General features: G+C 44.5%; 1 long non-coding RNA gene across 17 annotated transcripts; it reads left to right on the top strand.

The window, feature by feature from the left end:
• Positions 1 to 2,341: 2,341 nt before the first annotated feature.
• LOC125538652 lies at positions 2,342 to 8,150 on the top strand. 17 transcript variants are annotated; one of them, XR_007296474.1, is made up of 10 exons: positions 2,342 to 2,745; positions 2,845 to 2,970; positions 3,097 to 3,278; positions 3,594 to 3,716; positions 4,818 to 4,896; positions 5,606 to 5,743; positions 6,344 to 6,414; positions 6,480 to 6,530; positions 7,256 to 7,343; positions 7,758 to 8,150. It is a non-coding gene; the product is annotated as an uncharacterized LOC125538652 (long non-coding RNA). The 17 variants fall into 17 exon arrangements; XR_007296472.1 differs by having other exon boundaries at positions 7,235 to 7,343; XR_007296485.1 differs by adding an exon at positions 4,456 to 4,486 and having other exon boundaries at positions 5,628 to 5,743; positions 6,344 to 6,530.
• Positions 8,151 to 17,887: the final 9,737 nt, after the last annotated feature.

The following is a 17,887-nucleotide window of genomic DNA, read 5'->3' as shown; positions in this document are numbered from 1 at the left end:
CACTTATTCCAGCTACCACACACTCCTTCTTCCTCCCAAAAAAATCACTAGCCACCTCAAACCGAGTTCAAACTCATCTTGCTGGCATTTTCGATCTCCTAGCTCAAAGCTCCATTCACAAAATTACTTTCGGGGATTGTTCTTTGGTATGTGACTCCTCCAATGGTCCAATTAGTTTTTGTTCTAGTGCTTTATTCATTGCAAATTTTTGCTGCTTAGGTGACCTTGTTCTTGAGCTTGCATGTCAAATTTATATGGTCAAAAGTGGTTTTAATGCATGATATTACCTCTAGGAACTTGTAGGAGTAGTTGCTATCAATTTTATTGAGTTTGGTTCACTTTTATTTTGAGTTACTAAAAATTTCAGAAAAAGATGAAGAGATTTTTGAGGGGCTCATCGAGCCGAAACTCGAAGGATAAACAAAGTGAAGAGAACAAGAAGCCCAAGTATAATTTCCCTCACACCGTGGAGGTTCGGCCGTGTGAATGGCCTTGTGATGATTTCTTGAGAGCAGCCAGGATTTATGATGATTTCTATGAGTTGGCTGAGAATGCAGGCCTCACCGTCTTCCTCCACGACCAACGCGAACAATATCTCTTACTCACCAATATCTTTGTGCAAAACTGTCATTTCCATGCTAGGAGCTCACCACCTTTGGTGCAGTTTTATTTATATGATGAGTATAAGGAGACGTCACTTCATGATTTTTGTCGGGTTTGTTTGATCCCTTTTGAGGGTAGTGTAGAGGAACCACATCATGACAATGTGGAAGGGTTTATTGATACAATTGCTGTAGGGGAAACGAGGAAGGTCTCCGATGCAAGAATTACTAGCATACATTTTCCTGTTTTACGTTACTTTGCAATATTTGCTAGTAGATGCTTAATTGCTTGCGGAAACTGTGGCAACCTTAGTGCCCCTGATATTGTTATTTTGTGCCATGCCGTTCCATGATGACACATTTAGTATGAGCGCTATTGTTGCAAAGCGGTTAAATCTTAACTGTACTAAGGGTCCGTCCTTGGAGGCATCTTCGCCTCACGCCTCGCTGCACACTTTAACATACCTATTAGGCATTATGAGAAGGAAGAGAAGTTGATGCCTCCTGTTTTTCTAGACTATAAGAATATGGTAGCACATGATTTTATCGTGAATAAGGAAAAGATGCTTAAGTACAAGCTGATATTTGATAAAAATCACCCTGAGACTATTACTTTGCCTGCTCCTTCCTTGTTTGACTTATCTGCAAGCAAGTACCTTGTTCCGCCGGAGGCCATTCACGCCTACCAAAACCCCACACCAGCTACAGAGCCAGAGCCGAAACCACAATTTGATCCTCACCGGCAGTTTGTTTATCAGTGGAATCTGGAAGAGATCGCCAACCAATGGCACCAGGGGAATTCTTCTCAGTACGACTCCAACTACAACTTTGGATATCCGCCAGGGCAGCCGTGGCCATAGACCAACTTAGGCCAAAAGCCTAAGCTTGGGGGAGTACGTATTTCTCACCGACATTACATTCATGTTCACACACTCATGCTAGTTGTTGGTGCTCATACTTTTTCATTGTATCATCCATGCTAGTTTACTTCCCTTTTTATGCATTCTTCTTGTGTGTTTGATAAACCTTAAGAAAAAATAAAAAATTAGTTGTAGCTTTTAGTTAGTTTACTTTCCATGCCTATAGTGGTAGTAATTAAAAAGAAAACCTCAAAAGATTTCTCGTTCTTCTTTTGCTTATTGGGAGCTTTCCTGTGTAAATAGTTTTATTTCTTTTCTTGTTCTTTGGGGGTCGAGAGGAGAAGACCATAATAAAAACGTTGAGTGGCTCTCATATGCATTATTGTTGATCTAACAAAGAGCCCATATTACCTTGTCTTCTCTTGAATTGAATGCTTGCAGATTCCAGCTTAGTCCAATGCACGTGCAGTATTATTATTATTATTATCCACACTATTCGGTCGTGCAAGTGATAGGCAATAATGATGATTATATGATGAACTTATTGAGATGAGAAAAGCTGGTATGAACTCAACCTCTTTTGTTTTTGTAAATATGATTAGTTCATCGTTCCTGATTCAGCCTATTATGAAAGAAACATGTTTGCAATGACAATTAGAGATTATAATTACTTATGCCATCCTTAATTAGCTAGGAGCTTACAATGGTTTACCTTGCGTGCCAACATGCTATTAAAATGGTTGTGATGTGGTATGATAGGGTGGTATCCTCTTTTGAATGATTCGAGTGGCTTGACTTGGCACATGTTCACGCATGTAGTTGAAACAAAATCAACATAGCCTCTACGATATTTATGTACATGATGCATTATATCCACTCCACCATATGTAGATCTGGCTGGGAGCCCCGCCGTCGACGAGGGCCACACCGGCGATCTCGCGCAACCTACCTGCCTCCTGTTTCCTCTCCGTTCTCCTCCTTCTCTCTCCGATCCTTGTTCATCCGCGGCCGCCCGAGCTCGCCACGATTCATGGCCCTCTCCTTCTGCCAACTCTGGTCCGTCGCCGGTCGTCTGTGGCACGAGCGTCGCGCCTCCTCCTCGACCTCCTCGATCCGCGATGCCCTGACTGCACTACACACGTGCGCCTCGCAATCCATGACCGCCTTTTGCCGAGCTGCGGGATCGACGTCTGACCACCACCATGACCGGCCTCTTGCGAAGGTCCCGGTCGCAGTCTCCTATGCCTTTGGACCTTGGGAGCGACTGGGTGATTATATGCCAGGTAATCTATTTTGCTGAATTTGTTCAGAAGGAAAATCCTTGAGGTACAACACTGACCCGCTTCCTTGCTGTCTCATCTCGGCTGTTTTGGTTGAGCTAGACGCCAAAAGCAATATTGCAACACCATGCGTGAGGAACATGATTCTGCCAGTATTTAAGCAGTATACTTGCTAACACTGAGAGCTTAATTATCTTTGATGCAACCAGTCCGTCCAAGCATCCAAATGTACGATTCATGTGCCTAGAATCAGTACTTTTGCATGTCTGATGCATGCAGAAATATCCAAATTCGGCCATTAATTTGCCTTTTAGTACTTACTAATGTTTTTTTTTATTGTTTTGGTTGATCCAGAGTTGATTTGGGATGTAGAGATTAAAGAACAGTAGGACGTCAGGTTCAGAATTGCCTTGGCATCTTCCAGTGTGGGACGATGTTGATTGTCGGGATTTGAAGATATGTGTGCCCCCATACCGTGGTTGAGCCTGTCGGTTTCGCACAGTGGCTGCACGACACCTCATGGACCCGATGTGAAGGTAGCATATGCTATTCTACAGTGCTTGCCCTCTGAAATCTTAATTGTTGGTTGTACAGTTAGTGCTAAACTGCAGTAATCTACTGCACTTGCATCTGAATTGTACATTTAATAAGTTAATACTTGAGAGTTAAGATAGATCAGTAATCTGGTTGGGGCTCTATTGTTGTGGCAATTTGGCAACCGTTGCTAGAGGTGATAAATCTGCGAGCATAAAGTCAATGTCCTGCTATGCCTCATAATTACAGTGCTTTCACATTATGGTAAATTTGTTTCCTAAAAGTAAAATCTTTGTCGTGCCCAATTCATGGTGCAGGACAAGTAAGCCATCCACACGAAGTCGGCGGCAGCAAGGGTGTGGGGCGTCGGGAGGAGCATCTGGGTTGAAGGTTCTGGCCCTCGCCATTGAGACTACCGTGTTCGTCGCCGAGTACATCTGGTATGTACGCAACGAACCTCCCTAATGCAATGTCGCTGCTGTTTATTTCATCTTTTGATTGCGGCAGACTATATTCCACTAAGGCACATTACGGAGTAGCTTTGGGATAGGGGCCAAACCTGCATATTTAATGGGAGCTTACTGTTCAGTGAGGATTTTCCCCCTTAAAGTCATATTGTTAATATCCAAAAAATTTAATGGGTGGGTGGTGATGTCCCACTGCTTTGCCCTTTTAATTCCAGCACTTAAATAAGAATTGGAGGGCAGACGTTGCACAAATGGATCATGTGGCATTTACTACTGTTGTATTATCATATCTAGCATCTCTCTATAAAAAATAAATCTAGCATTAGTTTTGAACTTCTGATGATGTAAGGTAAACACAGAGGCATATCTTCGTCATAGTTGCATCCTTTATAGCAGAGATTTTGTTATGAAAAAATTATTTTGTTGATGGAAGCCTTTGTGCTTCTGTCACTTAGGACGTGAAGTTTTTGTAGACAATCTTAGGACGTGAAGTGGGATGCAACATCTATAGATCTACTGACACTGAAAGGTGGTTGTTAGTTAGGTTCTGATTGTGCCAATCAATAATACACAATTGTTACTAGGGTTCGGCTACGGATGCCATCCATCAACTCATGTTTAAAGTGTGCTTGTGAGATGCAATCCGATCTCTCTATCTTTCCCGCTGAGATGCAGAGGAGCTCGGTGTTTTAGGGTCTGGCTGTTGCTGCAGGGGAAGGTGGAGCTGCGAGGAAACAAGACAGGTGGACAATGCGACAGGAAGCAAGAATGAATTTCTAATCAATCTACTGTCTCCCTTGAGTCGGGGTGAACGTACCACGCACCACGTTGTGTTTATTGATCTGGAATCCTAGAGGATCACCCACCCTCGTAATTCAGTATTGAGATGATCTCCTTAATTTCTCAAATGTGTTTTATTAAATTGGATTCCTATAATTATCCTTGCTCTAATTTGATAGTTTTACCCTCCCGAGCATGTTGTGCTTCCATAAAAACATGAATATTTCTCAGCCATTTTATTGAAAATGTAGTCGTATGCTTTCACATTGACTCTGGATATTCTCCTAAACGAAGGTCAAGAACAATTGATTTTATCGGCAACAGGAGGCGCTTATCAGTCGCCATCAAGTGCCTCAACCAGTGCGGCGTCCAGGTACACACATTGCTTCATCTCCTGTGCTATCTCATCGTCTAGACAATATATCCATGGGTGACCCCTGTACTTACCTCATCTCCAGATTAGAACATAAGTGTCCGTAGGAGGGTAGGATCTAGGCAACTGCAGTACTGATTGTCCAGCTAGGCAACAAAGTCGACGGGGCAAATAACATAATCTTCAGATAAAGTTATATTCGAAAGTCAGTAGGCTTTTCATGATTGCCAGTGGTAAAACAAGCATATATTTCTTTTGATTATTGACATAGCACAGCTTAGTAGAGTGGACCAACCAACATTGGGTTTGGGAGGTCATTTAATAGGAAACACTTCGCTGCAAGTTTCTTCACCATTGAACACAATTCATCACAAGACTTTATATATGTTGGCTGTCATGCATGTACGTCTGCAACTAAATAATTACAGGATGTTGTGTGCTTGTTCTATGTCCAGCAGTAAAGATGTTTGAAGTTTTGTACCAGTTTCCAATAGATCATTTCCTACAACAATATTTGTTTTGCAATCCAAACAAGTAAATGTCTTGTAAAGAAGTAGATGTTTCTGCATATCAACACACCATTCAAGTTACTTACAGAATGATTTTCTTGGAGCGTTCATAATTTCACGTATGTTTACATCATTATTCATGTGTGGGTTGTATTGTGTTTTCTTTCGTGGGGTGCCGGACGCGCTACTGACGGTACTAGCATGTTTGGGCTGGGGAGACAGAGATGGTATGCGGAGTAAGAAGAGTGATTTAAGGGGAGAGAAATCATAACAGGGGTTGGTGGAGCAGAAGAGGGCGAAGGAAGACTTGTGGGGAGCTGCGAGGAATAGATTTTGGGGTATGTTACTGTTTTATGTGTGATATCAGTTCATAATTTACTGCAGCGGTCAGTTCTCTACTTTCTATGTACTAGGTTAATTCTATTTGCTAGCCTTAAGTGTTTTTTCTATACCAACTAAATATTGTGAAAGTAACCCTGAAACATACACACATCTACTAAATGCAAAATTGTTTCTCTGTTGGTACGAACAATCATGTAGATTACTGCATGTAGTTTCGTTTTGCACACAACATACTCTCCAGTAGTGCCGAAATTAGAATCTCAATCCCTGTCCATTATACAAGATGCAAAAGAGTTCAGAATAAGATATTCATCATCATATTCACGCATTTTCTGTTGTAATATATATTTTGTATTTGTGTACAGTTGGACACATTACACATACATACAGTATGTCTGACTTATGCAGAAGAAAAGGGACCCTTCATATAAATTATTTGCATGCTCATAGTTATGAACTTAATACACTTTGCCTGGCATTCATAACCATTATACTTCCTCCTGCCCAAATTTGTTGTCCTACGTAATAGTGTTCCACTTTGCGCCTACCACTGGTAGCTGGAAATTAGATATAATAATAATCAGTTTCCTTGCTAGATTTGTTTCCTTATAGGATATCCTGCCGATTTGATCTATTTTTGGCTAGAGCACATGGGATCAAACCAGAGGTAATCAATTTTCTATGTTCACCTGATTAGTTATAAGGAATTTATTACCTCTGTTTTATTTCCAGGATACCCAAACCAGTGGTAACGTTTTTTATGGCTTTGAAATTCTGTACAAGGTATTCTCATGTCTAAATACTAGAATTGTTTGTTCATTGCTAAATTGTTAATGAGGGGTCCATGTAGTGCTTTCAGTGGAGACACTAGACCATCTGATGTTCATTTAGACATTTCTATTCAAACTTTCAAAGTGATTGTTTTCTTTTTGTGTGTCCATACAGTTGTTTGTGTGCATCCAATATAAAACTTGCTATGAATTTGCACCACCTACACCCTTTTTCCATGTCTTAGTCTATATGAATTACCCACTTTATATACCGCAAAAAGAAATTACCCACTTTATAATAACTCACATGTTAATTAAAAGGAAAAAGATCTGAACCATCGACACTCTATAAGTTAAGTTGTTCAGCTAAAATTTAACAAAGAGATATTTGATTACATGGATCTCTAATTTTTCTGCAGTGTTGTAATTATATTGTCTCGGGTGTTGTTGTACGTTCCTTGTATCATGTTGACTTACTCCTTGATCAATAGGGATGTGGATACAAAATTCCGTTTTCCACTACTTATATTATCCTCATTGGACCTTAAGCTATAATCATCGGCTGTTGTTGTGTGTCTGCCTGCCTGGCAATGTTTCACCTCTATTTTTGACCTACTGTTGACTTATTTGGAACCTGAGAAAGAATTATTTTACATGTTAGAGTACTCTCATATGTTTGAAGTCATAAAACCAGCTGAGATAATGAAATAATGCCAGGTAATTACTTGTGGTTTCAAGGTTGCGCAAAGGAGAGGAGGCATGGTTCAAGGTCGTCTTCTGGCACTGGTTTGCCAGCTAGGTCCTCGACAACATCTGCGCCTCATAGGTCAGCCATGATTCTCGGATTTTTTGTTCTGCTGTTATTCCCAAAGAAACATCGTAGTTCTTTTGGACGGTCAAAGATTATTCAGTTACTGAAATACTTCTTATCCAAAGAGCTGGGAATATTTAAAACATCTAAATTGCTTATCTCAACACTATAATAGAAAGTACTATCTCGGAAATAATAACAAAACACTGTGATAAACTGGGCACCGGAGCCATATTGACACAGACCCATGATCAATGATATGTGAGCCAAGTCTTGATACCCGTGAACTTACAACCACCCATTGAGTACATGATTTCTTCCATCTCCTTTTCTTTTGTTTTCCAGGGCAGATATTCCACCGTGCATTGTATTTGACCATACTTAACCAAGTTGATTCATATCAATAAGTATCTTTTGGTTTTCTTCCAGTTTATTAGGCATGGTCCCAGACACAAATTCTGAAGCTTCAATAATTTGGGTGGTCTAATAGTTCCTGTATAGCTTGATGTTGTATCAGGTGTAATATTTTGTTGTTGCTTGATGTTGAATCAAGACAAGCTAGGGTCAACAAGGAACAGAGGGGTTGACACATGGAGAAGCGGGAGCATAAAATTCAAAAGGTATTGAACATGTGTATGGATTACATTGGTGAGTGAATGGTGTGGCACATTGAGTCAGAGAGGAGTAGTTGCTTGTCTGGTATGAAAAACAGTTGTTTCTCGATTAGATTAAGGCGAAACTTATCTTCAACATGTGTGGTCTTTCATCACCATTTCAAAAGAGGTTCAATGCAAAATCCTCAGACTGCCAATTTTTACTTCATTGGAAGTATTTTATCGATACGTTTGGAACAATTCCCAGATTCCATGAAACATATTCATGGCACCAATTTTAACTAAAGAATAAATCAATCTCAATTTTGTTCTGTAAAAAATTAAAGCACTCTCCTTTCCTATGAGAAAAGAAAACATATACTCCAATTGAAGTAAGGAGTACAAAGTTGAGTCATTTTTGAGTCACTTATTGCGGGACGGAGGGAGTACTACATTGAAGCGATTGCCAATTCAAGGAATCATTTTCTATGGTCAGTGCAAACAAACAAAATTTAACCATATGGAAACAATATTTAGTTGCCATAGAAGTAATTTGACCCGAAACAGTTACCATCCAAAAAAGGAAGTGAAAAAACCATATGAAGGAAACTAAGTTCCAAAAGCAAGGAGTATCAACATTTGAAACAAAATATATTTTCATACAGAAGTAATTTACATCTATGGAAGCAATTTTTTGTTCATCACTAATCTGTATCAATATGTGTTGCATTCTCTTTTTGAGAAGTGAACTCTGAAATCCCTCCTCATTCCAAACAATGAAATTCTGAGGCTGAAAGTACAAATTTGTTACGACATGACTTAGAGAAAAAATGGGCGTATTTGGAGCCGGATGGAAACATGGGCAGATTTGGAGCAGTGTGAAGACGGCGCACGCTGGTGTTGCAATGACCAAAAGAGCCGAAGTGAAAGAAGAGATGGAATGACAATGATGCAACCTTGTCGTGTGATTCTTGTATGTATATTTGAGGTTCGTAGGAAAATATGTATTAGTGAGATAAAGTGATGGAGATGCATCTTAGGTAGAAATGGAAACAGAGCCCAAAGATAAATAGAGAATTATTAGTTTGTGAATGAACATGTGGTGGAAAGATTGTTTTCTTGTTCATATGCCACATTTTCTTACTATTTCTACTAAGGTGAGGTGCCTTGTACATGCCATATTTTTAACATACGTAGTAGTGCGAGACAACAAAACAATGACATAGAAGCCACATGCATAATCAAGTTACCGCATATTGAGAGGATGGTTTATGTATGGACAAAGAGGGCTAGGGAGAAGTTCAACAAAAAACAGAGGCTAGATGGGGTGCATGGTGTTTGTTGGAATAGAGAGAAGATACTTGCGTGCAATGTTTTCGTCTGAGGCGGGTAACTTGAGCATTGTTTACAAATTTTTCCCTGGCCCATGGCAACGCACGGGCAGTCTACTAGTTTACATTGAGTATGACTTGAGTGGATCTCTTTTACCATGAATTACAATGTCTAGTCTGTCCTTGATCTTTAAAGGTGCTCTGCATTTATGTTTTGCAGTCTCAGAAAGGGCTAGCGAGATACCATCTTGTCATATCATATTATGATTTTTTTGAGAAAGTGTTGTCATCCGAGATTTATTATTATTGATTGCTAGTTGATTATGTCATTGATATGAGTAAACATGAGACCTAAGTGTTATTGTGAATATGGTTAGTTCATAATCTTTGCTGAAAACTTAAATGTTGGCTTTACATATTTACAACAACAAGAGCAAACAGAGTTTGTAAAAGTTTTCTTTATCATTTTCAGTTTATCAACGGAATTGCTTGAGGACAAGCAAAGGTTTAAGCTTGGGGGAGTTGATACGTCTTCGTCATATCTACTTTTCGAAACACTTTTGCCCTTGTTTTGGACTCTAACTTGCATGATTTGAATGGAACTAACCCGGACTGACGCTGTTTTCAGCAGAATTGTCATGGTGTTATTTTTGTGCTTAAACCCGATCAAAGGGAGATTAACTCTCCATCGGTCACCCATCACGTTGCGGTGGTAGAGGAACAATGCGGCAACTCTTCCCCTATTTTGAGGACTAACTATGTCCGGATTCCAGAGCTCTCCGAGCCGGATACCCGCTTACGGGAGGACATCACCCAAGCCCTGAACCTAGAATCAGGCAGTGGGCCAGACTTATCGGGCAACACTCCGGAACCCGAACTTCCAATATTGGAAGCTCCTCGGCCCCTGGGTCTCAGATCGGGTAGGGGTTCGGACTCAAATCCACCCACCCACCCAGACATAAACGATCTTTCCCACATCAGGCAAGAGCCCCATGAAACAGTACATCATTATTGGGCCAGATTCCTCCTTGTGATGAGCAAGGTTAAGGACTGTCACGAGGAAGATGCAGTCTCACTTTTCTGCAATAATTGCACGGACAAGGGAATCCTTAACGCCTTAAGTCGCCGTGACATATCACGCTTCACTGACTTGGCATCCATAGTACGGAAGTACTGTGCGATGGAAAGCACCTGGAAAACCGAACCAAAATTTTGGGATAATCCGGCCCCGAATATACACCTAGTCCGAAGTAAAAGGGTGCACTATCATAAGACACCCGAGCTAGTTGCAAGGAAACAAAACCCTCTACAGGGAATGGAACCGTACCGGAGGGATGGCTTAACGGACCCTGCAAAATTCATAGTACAGCGGATACAATACCAACGCACAGCCTTAGAGCATGTTGGATACTCCGGCAGGTGGCCAAAAGTGGTGAGGATCTTCTTATCCCAAATGCCACAGAGCACCATCCCGTGGATAACAATATGGTGTTAACAGTCTTTGAGACCTTCGCGTCAAATAATAGGCGCAAGCGAACACTCCGCAGCATGGCCGAAATCTGCCACGTAGCAGCAATAAATCCATGGAGTGACACGGCTATTACCTTCAATGCCAGTGACGAACCTAAATTCCGAACAGCCCGAGCACCAGCCGCACTGGTCCTCAGTCCAATTGTGGACGGCTATGAGGAAACTCTTCAAAAAATGGAAATAGACTGGAACCGCATTGAGCAAAGTAGCACAACCTTCAGGGGAATCATACCCAGTCGAGAGGCACGGTGCGCTGGGAAAATCACACTAGATGTGGTATTCGGTACACCAGAGAACTATAGGTCTGAAGAAATTACATTTCAAGTGGCCCCGTTCAGCAGTGGATACCACGCCCTTTTAGGACGTGAGGCGTTCACGATCTTCCGAGCCGTACCCCATTATGGGTACATGAAGCTCAAAATGCCCGGGCCCAACGGAATCATCACCCTCGCCAGTGATCCGGACACAGCACTCTGCGCCGAAAACAAAACAGCCGCACTAGCCCTCGAGGCATTATCCGAAGCCCTCTCGGCCGATGAATTAACCACGCTACGCTCCACAGTGGACAGGGATGACGTGATACTCGATAAGAGATCCAAGTCCACCTCTTTTAAACCAGCGGATGAAATAGTCAAATTCCAAGTCCACCCAACGGACCCTACAAAAACAGCCTCCATCGGGGCACAGTTAAACCCCGTAGTGGACGCCGCACTACGAGAGTTCCTGCGCGAGAATTGGGACATATTCGCCTGGCATCCCTCAGACATGCCAGGAATCCCACGCAGGCTGGCTGAGCATAGCCTCAATATCCTAAAGGGATTCAAGCCGGTCAAGCAAGCTCTTCAGCGTTTCTCCAAACCTAAGAGACAGGCCATGGGAGAGGAACTAGCCAAGTTATTGGAGGCCAGATTCATCAGAGAAATAAAACACCCGGACTGGCTAGCAAACCTGGTGATGGTACCAAAGAAGGATAAATCCTGGCGCCTTTGTGTCGATTTCAAGGACCTCAATAAAGCTTGCCCAAAGGATCCCTTCCCCCTCCCCCGCATCGATCAAATTATCGATGCTACCGCAGGACACGAGTCATTGTGTTTCCTCGACGCATACTCCGGTTACCACCAAATCAAGATGGTAGAGTCCGATCAAGCCGCAACGGCATTCATCACACCATACGGTCCCTTCTGTTTCAACATAATGCCTTTTGGGCTCAAAAACGCCGGCGCAACATATCAGCGCATGATTCAGACATGTCTGGAGAAACAAATCGGCAAAATAGTAGAGGCATACGTAGACGATGTGGTCGTCAAAACCAAACACGTAGACTCTTTGATAGACGACTTGAGGCTCACATTCGACAACCTCCGAACATACGACATCAAGCTCAATCCGGAAAAATGCGTTTTCGGCGTACCAGCCGGAAAGCTCCTGGGTTTCATTGTCTCCAGTAGAGGTATTGAAGCTAATCCGGCCAAAATCCGAGCTTTGTCACAGTTGGCTACCCCAACAGACCTCAAACAAATCCAGAAGTTAACTGGATGCGTGGCGGCTCTAAGCTGCTTTATCTCCCGCTTAGGAGAAAAGGCTTCACCCCTTTATCGCCTCCTTCGGCGCACCAAACACTTCGAGTGGACGGACGCTGCCACAGCCGGATTGGAAGAAATAAAGACCATTTTGGCAACCAACCCAATCCTGGCCACGCCAAACATCGGTGAACCAATGCTGTTGTACATTGCGGCAACTCATCAAGTTGTAAGCGCAGTGCTCGTCGTCGAACGAGAAGCTGACGGACATAAATTCCCTCTTCAAAAGCCGGTATACTATGTATCCACTGTCCTCAGTCCATGCAAATCACGGTACCCACATTATCAAAAGATAGCCTATGCGGTATTCATGGCATCCCGGAAGCTGCGACACACTTTCAAGAGTGTTCGATTACAGTAGCCTCGGAAGTGCCACTTAATGATATTATAAACAACCGCGATGCCATGGGCCAGATTGCTAAATGGGCCATTGAGCTCCTCCCGTTCGACATAACATACAAACCTCGACGAGCCATTAAGTCGCAAGTATTGGCCGACTTTGTCGCCGAATGTACGGAGGCCGAACTCCCTAAAGAGTACGGCGCATACTCCAATTGGATCATGCACTTCGACGGTTCTAAAATGCCGACTGGTCTAGGGGCTGGCATTGTCCTGACGTCCCCAACCGGAGATACCATTCAGTACGTGCTGCAAATATTGTATACAGACTCCAACAACGCAACCGAATACGAAGCTCTGTTGCATGGTCTTCAAATGGTAGTCTCCATGGGCATTCAACGCCTGGAGGTGCGTGGGGATTCAAACCTCGCAATATCCCAAATAAATGGAGACTTTGACGCCAGGGATCCAAAAATGGCGGCCTACCGAAACGCCGTCCTAAAAATGTCAGCTCGGTTCGAGGGGCTCGAATTTCACCATGTGGCTCGGGAAAACAATCAGGCGGCGGATATCCTCACCCGCATCGGCGCAAAACGCAATGCCGCCCCCAACATATTTTTGGAGAGGCTGTTCAAGCCATCCGTAGTATGGGAAGGGGACACCGGTAATAATAGTCCGGACCCGGCCAAAATACCCGATACCGAACACTCTGACACAATCGGAGGCTCTGCCACCGAAATAACACCTTTAGCCCACGTAATAATGGCCATCATTGCCCCATGGACAGAACCATTCCTGTCCTACCTAACTAGACAGGAACTTCCAGAGGACCAAAATGAGGCACGCTGCATAGTGCGGTGATCCAAGGCCTACAGGGTCCATGAGGGAGAATTATACAAAAAGCACTACCGGGGTCCTTCAAAGATGCATCTCCGAAGAGGAAGGGCGGAACCTTTTGGCAGAAATTCACGCCGGACTCGGCGGTCACCATGCCGCAGCCCGGGCTCTTGTAAGCAAGGCCTTCCATACATGATTTTATTGGCCAACGGCCCGGGCAGATGCACAGGACTTGGTCCAACGTTGCGCCGGTTGCCAGCTCTTTGCAAATCAAAGCCACATGTCACCCACCGCCCTCCAAACAATCCCCATTACGTGGCCCTTTGCGGTCTGGGGGCTTGACATGGTTGGACCCCTTAAAGGGGGAACCCACAAGGAAAAATACTTACTAGTCATGGTGGATAAATTCACCAAATGGATAGAGACCAAACCTATTAAAACAGCCGAATCCGGACCGGTGATAGACTTCATATCCGGGGTCGTACACCGTTATGGCGTCCCCCACAACATCATCACTGACAACGGCACGAACTTCACGGCCGATGAGGTAAAACTCTGGTGCAGCAAAATGGGCATCAAGCTCGATTACGCTTCAGTCTATCACCCACAAACAAACGGCCAGGTTGAGCGAGCAAACGGTCTTACAATGAGCGGCATCAAACCCAGATTAGTGTGTTCCTTAACGGAGTCTAACACGCACTGGGTAGAGGAGCTCGACTCCGTACTCTGGGGGCTGCGGACCACGCCGAACCGTAGTACTGGATATACACCCTTCTTTATGGTGTATGGCGCATAGGCAATCTTGCCCTGTGACATAATTCATGATTCACCTCGAGTGTGCATGTACGAAGAAAGAGAAGCCGAGCTCGATCGGCAGGACAGTCTGGACACCTTGGAGGAGGAGCGCGACGTAGCAAAAGCCCGTTCCGCATTTTATCAGCAACAGGCTCGCAGATACCAAAGCAGAGAAGTACGGGCCAAAACTTATAACGTTGGCGAACTAGTTCTACGCCTGCCGGATAAGAAAAAGAACAAGCTCGAGCCCAAATGGGAAGGTCCCTTCATTATTGACCAAGTTCTGACCGGTGGAGCGTACCGACTGTGGGATGCATCGACTAATCGACTCGAGACGAACCCATGGAACGCGGGCAGGCTCCGAAGATTCTACGCCTAGCGCCGGACTCTATGTTCGTTTCCTTCCTCTGTCCATTTTTTGCATATACATTATCTGTCTTGTTTTTCTTTGTTCCTTTCTTTTATTCTTTCTATAGGCCTTCAAGGGCCAACTTGTGCCTCGCTCGCACATTATAGATGCACTAGCCACGCTCATCATACCTGGGGGCTTCTTTCACAGAAGCTTAATTATTTATCTAGGCCTCATGCCCCGCACATGTGTTATACTTCCGCATGTACCTTTTTCGCCATTATATGCATCGATATGACTTAAGTTTTGGCCAAGCTGGGTTGCCTGGCTCTTGTATTTATGCCCTACATTCCCGTTAATTCGGCTAGGGCATAAGGGGAGCACCTCTGCGATTGTTACTACCGGGTCAGCCGGATGTGTACCTCAGACTGGGTGAAGCCGAAAGCTAGCGTTCTTAAGGGAATATTTGGTCGGTGAACAAAAGATAATTTTTCATTTTCCATATCTGCCCCCAGATGTTTTTTCCTGTGTTTCTTATCGCAGTCCGGACATGCACTTTAGGGCATGCATACCCAGGGAAAGGAACCCTTAACGGAACTATTCTCCCTGGAAGATGTTTCTTACTACCCATGTAATATAACATAACTAGTTGGGCACTTGTCTGTTCAAGCACTAATGACCCCTACGGCCTGGTCTCCACGCATACCCCGGTTCTTATATAACTGAGCGGGTATTCGGATACACTCCGGACTATCGGGTCCTGAGGTTGAAGCGAAAAGGTCCGCCATGACAAATGATCTGCAACCCGGCTAGAAGGCATTATACATGTCACTTTAATTACATAGTCATGCAGACTGACTAAATTCTTCTTCTATACCATCCAACAGGCGGTCTAGCCTACAATCCTGTTGGGAATACTTTGCGGCTAATTCTACTTGCCCATAAACTAAGCTAACAGGGATCTCTTTTCCGTCGGGCCCCACAGGTCCGACCTCGGCCATGTGATTTGGGTCAGCCTTGGTATACCGCGTCTTCACCATGGCCCAGGCTTCTCTGGCACCTTGTCGGTAGGCCGATACCTTCCATAATCGGAAGCACCACCGTGCTCCCTTGAGCTTCTCCGTAAGCTCTGCAATGCCTTCTGGCAGGGAGACGGATGGCCACAAGGCCTGGGCAACACCTTGCATCACCTGCCGAACTTGTTCGTGCAGATGTGAAAGCTCGGATAGAAGATCACCAGTAGACCCGGGCATTTCCTCCGTGGGACGACCCATCAGCATACCTATAGACATAACGTTGTTAGTCAGCTTCTTCGCCGAACTCCTTCAAAAGGATTCGTTCAAGCACTTACTGAAAATGCCGCGTCAAAGCCGCTTATTCTCCTTCTCGGAGTCTGCAAGCTGGGCTCAAACATATTTTAGTTCCACGCTCAGCTTGATATTGGCGTCTTGGAGATTGTTTTTCTCCCGCCTAACCTCAGTCAGCACGCGTTTGCCAGCCTCCAGCTGCCGCACGACATGTTGGTCCTCCGGATTTTCTCCGGATTCATCTGCAACATCTATTGTTAGATCTGCAGCCACGCCGCACACTAGATGGTAACCATCATACTTTAAAATAAATGTTACCAGCGGGAGACTTTTTCGGCTCCTTCAATGCGGCAACAGCGGCCCGCAGTCGGGTCTTGCATTCCACCAGCTCCTGTGACAGCTTAGTATTCTTCCTTGTGAGAACCTGCATAATAAAGATGATCCTTAAATCAGTAACTGTTTCAAGTCTTAGGGGCTACTGATACATATAAATCGTCAGATTTACTTACCCGTACATCCTTTACATACTGATCCGTGGCTCTGGCTAGACCATCTTGAGCAGCACGGAGGTACGTCTCTCCAGAATTGAAGGCATCAAATGCCTCTGGTGAGAAACAAGCGTCGCGGAGTACGGTCCGGTGGCGCCTATGATTCATGGCTCTTTCCACTTCTGAATTTGTGGCAGATAATCTATCTGCATCCTCTGTAGGAGGATTATCCTGCGCCCGCCCCATATCGGCTTCCGCCTCTATGTCCGGTCCTGGCGCCCGACTGGTGGAAGCGTGATTAGCAACATCGCCGGACATATTCTGGCGAGCGTTTTTTCTGTTAAAGAAACACGGGCGTCATTACATTTCGAGAAAGACGACAACCACAGAGCGGGGTTTTTGTTATACCTTTGCGTCGGCGTCTCCATCCTGATCGCCTTCCTTTTTGGCCTGCCCGGCCTCGGTGCCTCTTGTTGGCGAGTTGCTGTGGGTACGGCAGGGCGTCCCGAATGCCTTCCCTGTAAAAACACCATATGTATATGGTAGGTGAAGTGTCTAAAAGGGGATCCTAGTTTTTGGAGTTGGGATTTTTGGTTTTTCTTACGTGTGATGTAGGAAGCAGTCCGGGATAGTCGTCCATAATGGCCACCATGGCGTCATCACAACTTAGTTGATAGAACTGCCAGTCTATCAGCTCCACGAATATAACCGGATCTTCTTCGAGTCCGGAGTCGAGGGCCCCGTCAGGGTCCTCTGGTTGTGGAGAAGGGCTGCTGACCTCCTTTATGGCTTTTCGCAGTTCCTGCCGCAAAGTGGCAAGGTGAATACTTACGACAAAGAATGCGGGAAAAATGGGAGTAAGGAGATATAACTTACCCAGCTTGGAGGATTGTACAGGGAGAATCCATCCCGTGGCTTGATGTGGATGAACTCCTCCTCCTCTCCCTTGAACAATTCAGACATAATTTTTGCTAAAGCGGCAGCATTGTCCGGACCCTTACGCCCGCAGCGGGTGGTATCATCCGCCCCGTTAAAACACCACAAGGGGTGCCCACGATATTGAAGTGGTTGCACTCCCCGCATTATGCAAATCGACATAACTTCAATTACTGTCAATCCTGATTGAGCCAGTGCTTTAATTCGATTCATCAGATAGAGGACTTCTCCATTGTCTTCCACCTGGAGGCTCCGTGGGCGCCAACTTCGGCGTTTCTTCGGAGGAGCATTGTTGAACTCAGGAAGACCCCGCCGAACAGGCTCCGGAAGGGGAACGTCCTCCATATAAAACCATTCTGAAGGCCAGTCTTCAGACAACTTCTTGGGGGTACCGGACAGGTATCCGGTACCGGCGATGCGCCATATTTCGGCTCTGCCCACTTCGTAAAGTGACCCCCTCTGTGTGCGAGGGAC

Source organism: Triticum urartu, chromosome 2, assembly GCF_003073215.2.
Source record: "Triticum urartu cultivar G1812 chromosome 2, Tu2.1, whole genome shotgun sequence".
NCBI classification, from domain to species: Eukaryota; Viridiplantae; Streptophyta; class Magnoliopsida; order Poales; family Poaceae; genus Triticum; species Triticum urartu.
The sequence above is the reverse complement of the archived record's forward strand: the minus strand, read 5'-3'. Positions and strand labels throughout refer to the sequence as shown.